The sequence below is a fragment of the Epinephelus lanceolatus genome, chromosome 24, assembly GCF_041903045.1.
Source record: "Epinephelus lanceolatus isolate andai-2023 chromosome 24, ASM4190304v1, whole genome shotgun sequence".
NCBI lineage: Eukaryota > Metazoa > Chordata > Actinopteri > Perciformes > Serranidae > Epinephelus > Epinephelus lanceolatus.
This window is the reverse complement of record NC_135757.1, coordinates 20,367,169-20,375,258: the sequence shown is the minus strand read 5'-3', so window position 1 is coordinate 20,375,258 and position 8,090 is coordinate 20,367,169. Positions and strand designations below refer to the sequence as shown.

At 41.5% G+C, this 8,090-nt stretch overlaps 1 pseudogene; it reads left to right on the top strand.

The window, feature by feature from the left end:
• Positions 1–1,959: 1,959 nt before the first annotated feature.
• LOC144461857 (uncharacterized) lies at positions 1,960–2,921 on the top strand (annotated as a pseudogene).
• Positions 2,922–8,090: the final 5,169 nt, after the last annotated feature.

Genomic DNA, 8,090 nt, shown 5'->3' with positions numbered 1-8,090 from the left:
AATGATACACATGATCAGCACACGATGTGCCCTCGCGACAGATGCAGCTGACAGTTGTTTTTTTCAGTTGTAGATTAGTTTCGCTCAGCGCAGTTCACTCATACGAGTGTAACAGAAATACATTGTAGGAATTGTCAAGTAGTAAATCCCTAATGGTGTTTGCACATACAACTGTCCATTTCGTTTTTTTCATTTATTTCCCACTCCAAACTGACCACACTCACACCATCTAAATGTGAAGCAGATTTTCTCTTTTGTGCTTTGGAGGCTCTATCTCCACAACGGATTGGTCGTTTTGAGTGATTGACACCTTGTTTGATTCATTAGAGCCAATAGAATGACGCTATTGGACTCGGAGGTCGGAAATTCCCAGTTCCCAGTCGAAAGTTTAAACTCGAACGCACACTGAGGTCGGATTTCCAACTCAGAAACTTGGAGCAAAGATACTGTATTATAACAAGATGGCCCACCTACAATATACCCCCACTGTATAAAATGGTATACATTTCCGGTCTCCTAAGTAGGCGTTGTCCCCTGTAGCCCAATCAAAGACGATGGAGAACCGCCAATCAAAGACGAGTATCCCCAACCTCGCTTGGTTATCGTAGATTAGCTGGGCTAACCGTTAGCCGTTAGCGGTGTCTGTAATAGGTAATAACTCATTAAACGGTCCATGAAAAAAATATTTTTTCCAGCGGATATCTTAGTTACAACATGATTGAGCTCGCAAAGCAGTTTTGTGTTGCTGTGTGAGGTATTTATTCAGTTTTGGGAAATCACGATGTCTAGAAAGCATCAGTAGCTGCAGCTGACAGGGACAGCTAACACTAGCAGCAAAGCTAACATCAGGACGTCATCTGTTAAAAGCCTCCCGTTGTCGGATACGACATGAAACTACTCCAGTTAGCTCAATCATGTTGTAGCTAAGACATCTGCTGGAAAAAAAATATTTTTTTAATCCAGTATCTTTGGTGAAACTGCACTGATTTCAGCACCAGAGAGGAGCTATCTGTTGCCAGATCTCGCGAGAGTGTGTTGTTGAGACACAGTCTTGAACAAAGTAAATTTTCTCCTGATTTGTCCGTGTGAAATTTGCCATTTTGGTGTCGGAATGTTCTGAAGATATGTGGCTTGTGATAAATGGGTCCAATATTTGCTTCTGTGACTATGGGGCAAAAGAATCGGCCATAATCTGTAATCACGTTCATTTCTCCCACTGAAGTCAATGGACTCAGTACCTGCTGTTCGTCTCCTAAAGGGGCGTGGTGGTCGCGAACCCCACATGACACTGATACAGGAAACTGACTCGCAGTGGACCGTCTTGGTTTATCCACTGTCTTTGCTTGGAGCAACTGCATCAACCCCAACTTAGGAATTCATGGCTGCCGGTCACATACATAGTAAACACTCTGCCAAAGTACTGTTTATAGCAATTTAACTTATTTGTTTTACATTAGGTCAGCCATACCCATAGTAGTGTTCAGTTTTTATCCATGGGCATGTTGCTAAGCTGTCTGTATGTGCAAAATACCACATAGAGCGTTGTTATCAACTGATATTGCTAACAGTGGCTACGGCTAGCCTAACGGTAGTAGAACGGTAACGTTAACGTTCATGGTTTTGATGGCTCAACTGATGGTCTTTAAGATTTATCGCTGGCAAAACGGGGCTGCTAAACTACAGTAACATTAAACACTTCAGTTGTACAGCTCTGTTTCTCCGCACTATCACCGTTATAACAGTTTCATTGTCAAGCTACTGACATCTACAAGAAACTCCTCTCTGAAGCCAAAACACATAATTTATACACAGCAAAATCGTGTTCAAAATACTTTTTAAGTAAATAAATGATTGAATGAACCAACTCAGTGCTCTACCACAGTTATGAAGCTATAACTGTGTGTGTGTGTGTGTGTGTGTGTGTGTGTCTTTTTTTTCAAAGTCTACCTCGACAGGAACATGAATTTGTATTTGGATCCCCAGAGAAATACTCCTTTCCCTGGTCCCCTATACCAGAGGGCTCACGACCTCACCACATACTACTCTACTGCGGATCTATCTGTCAGAGTACATCTGGTTGAACTGGGTGAGTTGCACATAATTGCAGATAAGACAGTAGAATAACAATCATAACTACAACAATAGTAATTACATTAATAATGTTAGCCTGTTGTTTTTTGTGGGTTTTGTAGACAACTGCAAGGATACTGTTGAGCCAACACCTGAACCATCACCATCACCACCACCACCATCATCAGCACCATCGCCATCACCATCACCCATACCAAACAATGACGGCTTCAACAGGGACCAAACACTATTTTTGATTGACCTGATGCACCAGCACATCAGAGCGGAAGGTAGCGGGTCCCAAAGAACCTGCAAGAGCTGAATGCACGGCTAAGAACTGCCAAGTCCAACAAGAAAATGCTGTGGAAAGAGGCAGCAGATAAGTTGGGAAGCCATTTCCAACAGATTTTCTGCCCTGACAAGGTGGCCAGAAAATGGAACACACTTGTTGATGCAAAAAGGTAAAAGACAATAATAATTCAACAGGGAGGGGAGCCATGCGCATCCAGTTTTATAGTGAAATGGAAGCTCTTCTGGGAGAGCAGCATGATGTAGTGTTCCCTGTTGGGACATCAGAGGGGCTTGAATTTCGCAGACCTGAGGTGCTGAGATGTTGCAGCAGCAGCAGCAGCAGCAGCACAGCATTAGCTGACACAGTACCCAGCCCTATAGGAAACACAGGACCAAAAGCAACCACATCCACACCACACAACCCCCGTAAACGCAGGTTGGAGTTCCTGTGACAGTCAGTAGAGGCCAGTCAGCTGCGCCACCAAGAGACAATGGCACAACTGAAGTCTGCACAGCAGGGTTTTGAGGCTCTGATGACAAAATTCCTGGAAAAAATGTAATGTTGCCAGGTGTGGTGTGTTAAATTTAAGTTAAATTTTCATGTGGTTTATTCAGTGCACCTTTTTAAATAATTGCACCTAAACATTGTTTGCACTACTTTCTATGTTTACAGAGCCATTTTCTTTCTTGCACATAAAGTGTTTGCACTACGTTCTACTGTATGTTTACAGAGCCATTTGCTTCCGACACTAGTTAAGCAATTTTTTTTATACATTTAGATACAACTTTACAAGTATAAGTATAGTACAAGTATATTTGGAACTATATTTGATTTGTATGATGAAGCAAAGTAAGATGCATCTTTTGTTAATATACCATTGAAGTTTAATATATCTGTTACAATATTTGATTTGTTCTTGTGTGTCATTGTATGAATATTCATCTGAGACTTTTTTCCTTGACTACTTCATTATGGGTTAAAGGAATAAATGAACAGTTAATTGAAAAATACACCTAAGAACAAGAAGTACTTTATTCATCCCCAAAGGGAAATTCAAAAAAGTCTGTCAGCTCATCTTTTTAACAGCGAATTATGAAACCTGATGGCGTTGGGTACAAAAGATCTTCTGTATATCTCTGTCCTGCAACGATGAGAGAGGAGCCGTCCACCACCGTTGTTTCTTTGGTCCATCAAGGTGTTATAAAGTGGATGATCTGTATTGTTCAGGATGGCCTCCACCATCCTCATTGTGCATCTCTCCACCACATCCCCCAGAGAGTCCATCCTGACTCCGATCACAGAGCCAGCCTTCTTTACAAGCTTATCCAGCCTCCCTGCCTTCTTTTTTCCCAAACTTCCTCCCCAGCAGACTGCAGCATAAAACAAGACACTTGGCACCACAGACTGATAAAACATTACAACTTGTAATGATCATGCATTAGTGGAATGAGCAACACAGCTAAACATGTGGGTAACGCCCCAAAACAATGTGCCAAAATCCCCTGCAACATTCTCCTGTTGGTATTCACTCTTGTTCTGAGCTTCAAGTGCTACTAGGTGTGTGTCAGTCACAGGTGTATGCACCTGATTGGAGTCCAAACCTCAACCCAATTGACCTATGGCTAAGCCACGCCCCCCTCTACTCACTCGGACAAACTATCAACATTCAGTGACCGGGCGCTATGGCAGGTGTCACAGTACACGGCATTTCGCAGGAGGCAGTTGATGATTTTTGGGGACATAATGATCAGATGTCATTGAGAAGTAACCAAAAGGGCCTAAACTACGCATTGGAGGGATATATTCATCATTTTATTGTTGAGAAGGTTGATGAAAAGCTTAAATTACAAGCCAAAATTTACAGGTCACAGTGTACGCTTGTGAACTGCATCTCATTGCCATCGCCATCAAAGACAACAAGTTAAAGTGCCACTGAAGTTAAGGTTTTTGGCTCAGAATATGAGAAAAGGATAGCAGCCTTTTTACCATCTTTACCAAGAGTGTCTCTCCGTTAGTTTGGTGCTACAGTATTTACACTGAATCATTCAGCCAACCTTTATCTCTGCGATTACAGATAAATTAATGAAGCTAAGCTCCAGAAGTTAACATTAGCTTAACTAGAGCCCTCTGGACAACAGCTAACAATGATGTACGATCACCAAATTACAAAAACTAGAACAAAATAGGCTAATGAACTCCCAGCAAACAAGGTGACATGATGAACAACGCAGCTAGGAGCTAACATTAGGCTAACTTTAGCTAACGTTAGCTTAACTAGAGCCCTTTGGACAACAGCTAACAATGATGTACGATCACCAAAGTACAAAACTAGAACAAAATAGGCTAATGAACTCCCAGCAAACAAGGTGACATGATGAACAACGCAGCTAGGAGCTAACATTAGGCTAACTTTAGCTAACGTTAGCTAGAGATGTTAAAGATAACTTTATATTTCTTTCCAGCAAAGTGACAATATGTTGCCTCAAATACAACGTTGACTTACCTTAGAACAGATGTAGACATTGTTAATCTTATTCACGTTGAGCTGATGTTGTGGTCTAACGTTACCACGCAACTTTATCCAAAGGAGACACTTTTCTCGGTTGAGATGTAAGTTTAAAGTGTAAAAAATACACCTCGTCACCCAGCCTCTCAGGATACCTTGTGTTGGAGTTGCATGTACCCCATGCACACCGTTTGACCATTTTTAAACTTCAAATCTCCAAAAAAGCTCATAAAAACCAAACAAAACTGACTTTCTGGAATGCATTTCAATGGACGTCCAGGCAGAAAATCACGTTTGAGGGCGGGACTTAGCCATAGGTCAACTGAACACTTGTGGGATCAGCTTGGGCATGCTGTACGTGCTAGAGTGATCAACACAACCACACTGGTTGACCTTCAACAACTCCTGGTTGAGGAATGGGATGCCATCCCACAGCAAAATGTGACCAGCATGAGGAGGAGGTGCCAAGCTGTTGTGGCTGCATATGGCACACACAAAAATGGCCAATATGTGTTTTGTTTTGTTTTCCTTATTACTGTGGGAAATATATATATATATATATATATATATATATATATATACATATATATATATATATACTTAGAAATGAGAGTGAGAGGGGAAGCTTTGAAAATCAATAACCACATACAAATGCATTACACAGTCATGCTTACTTCAGGAAAAAGAACACCACATATGAAGTCTACTTTGGGAACTGCCCATTGGTCCGACAGCCTATTGGTTAGACATCCCATTGTTCCGACCATATTAAACCCATTGTTCCGAAGTCCGTTCCGAAATCATCATGATGCCCTGTGGTTAAGGTCTGGTTAGGTTTAGGCACAAAAACCACTTGGTTAGGGTCAGGAAAAGATCATGGTGTGGGTTAAAATGAAAAAGAAAGTGACAAACACATAAGCCGTGAACCTGCTCCGCCTCAAGCCTTTCCCAGCTGACCCAGAGCCAGTCGCGGCGCACCATACGCCTGCCGCGAGCCGTTCAGCACCGCGGACAGTCAGACTAATGGGATGTTGAACCAATGGGCTGTCGGACCAATGACATGGACCCGTCTACTTCATCGGTAAAGCTGCTGTTTTCTCCAATATGCCCTTAAGATAGGCAAACAGGGTGTCCTGCTGCTCTTCACTGTCGAGGTACACAGGCACCTAGTATGAGGGTTTCTGAGGAAACCACTTAGATGGCTTTCCATTAAGCACATCCTGTAAATAAACGAAAGGACAGAAATAATTATGTTATTATGTTATGTATAAAATCCTAACAATGGCAGAGGGTGACTCAATTAAGTTATTTAGTATGTAAAATGTAATAGTTGTCAAAGTACTACCAAACGCTACGCTGCTCCCTGTGACTGTATGATGAAGTCTACAAGTCTTTTTTCATTTTGGGTACGGTCACTGACTGCCTGCATGTGAGCGGGAACATCCTCAGTTGGGGCTATCCATTTTGGCACTCTGTACACTGGCTGAAGAGTTCCCTGGAGCAAGCTCCTGGCATCATTAATCCAGAAGGCAAATCTCTGGCCATGTCTTAGAAACAACATTGAAATAAATTATTACATGTGGAAAGGGACAAGTTATATGTGCACAGCTGACATTCCTAAACACCGTCAACAGAGACAGCCATCAAGACCACCAGATCTGTCAGGAAATTGTCAGGAATATTGGATTATAAATCGCATAATTATTAAATTACTCTTATTTAGCTATCAGCTTCTAAATTTAGCATGAAGTTGCTTTAATTGCTAATTAATAATAAACACAAGAGAGATGGATATTCATTGAAAAATACATCTTTTAATCAACTTTGCTGCTGATATGTGGCTGCTGCTGATACAAAAAGTAAATAGAAACAATTAATGTGTTCGTTGTTTGTTGTTTATTATTCACTTTACTGTCATAGACTAGAGAAACCAGAAAATATTCATACTTAAGCTGGAATCAGAGAATTTGGACTTTTTCTTCTAAAAACAAAACAATACATAAATAATACATTCTCTATTCATTTTCATCTCCCTCCCTTGGGCAGCCATGTGGGTGGTCCTGGCATATTTCTGAGGTCCCAATGCACATACAGTATTATTAAGAAAGCAGCCTGCCATAACGACCATTACCATAACATCAACCCGGCTGTTCTGCAGGTCTCGAAGGCGCCTCCACTTGCAATTCATCCATCTGAAGGCTTGCTCAACAACCACCCTCCCACGGCTGATCTTGGCGTTCTGTAGGTGGTCTGCTTCAGTAAGAGCCCTAGTGTCACGAATGGGAAGGCCTGTCCAATGTAGGCACTGTCTCCCAGCAAGCAGTGCTTACCCATCTTCTCCTGCCAGGTAGTGAAGAAGCTGGAGGCCTTCAACATCCTCGCATCATGGACTCTGCCTGGTGGTCCTGCAAAAATATCAATTTCAATTATCTAATATCAACAGTGTGTTTCAGTAAAAATGTTGTGGCATTTAAATATCAAGGTAATATCTACTATCACTTATAAAAGGTTAAGGTGAAATCAAGCAATAACTGTGATATAATGAGTATATAGCTGCGACCACTCCGCGTCAGAGAAGCAACTATGTTTCCATGAGAACAGCAAACTGTTATAGTAGGTAGCAAAAAGTAGCAGTTTTTTTGACGACATTAACAAATAGCCTAAATTAGATAAATTCACATGTTCAAGGTTAACTTTGACCTCCGCATGTTGTACCTATCATTTAACAAACAATATTGTTATGTTTCAGCTGTTATAGCCGATCGTTTCATCTCTTTGGTAATGAAATGACAAATTAAACATAATTAAATGTAGCCGGATCAAACTTTTTTACACAATGAATTGCACTACCTTCTCCGTCTTTTGTCCTCATCTGCGGTGTTCATCAGTTGGAGTGCATATGTTTTTGAAGCTGTCTATACTCAGAAAGTGCAAGGACAACAAAAGCTTTCTTGCGGGCATCCATGTTTTTTTTCCAACTTGTCCAATGTTGTCAACTAGAATGCAAAAACTGTTGTCAACTCTGAGGTGACATCATTTCCACTTCCGACTTCCGACATCCAAGTACAAAACGAATGCAGCATTACCTCAGAATACTCGGCTGGAAAAATGTTGCTGCCCGCGAAACAGACGCGCTGTCGTGCTGTAGCAGGCTGCGTGCGCAGTGATACACTGTTCTTCAGCAGACAAAATAGTTCCAAAAATTGAATCGGGAAAATGGGG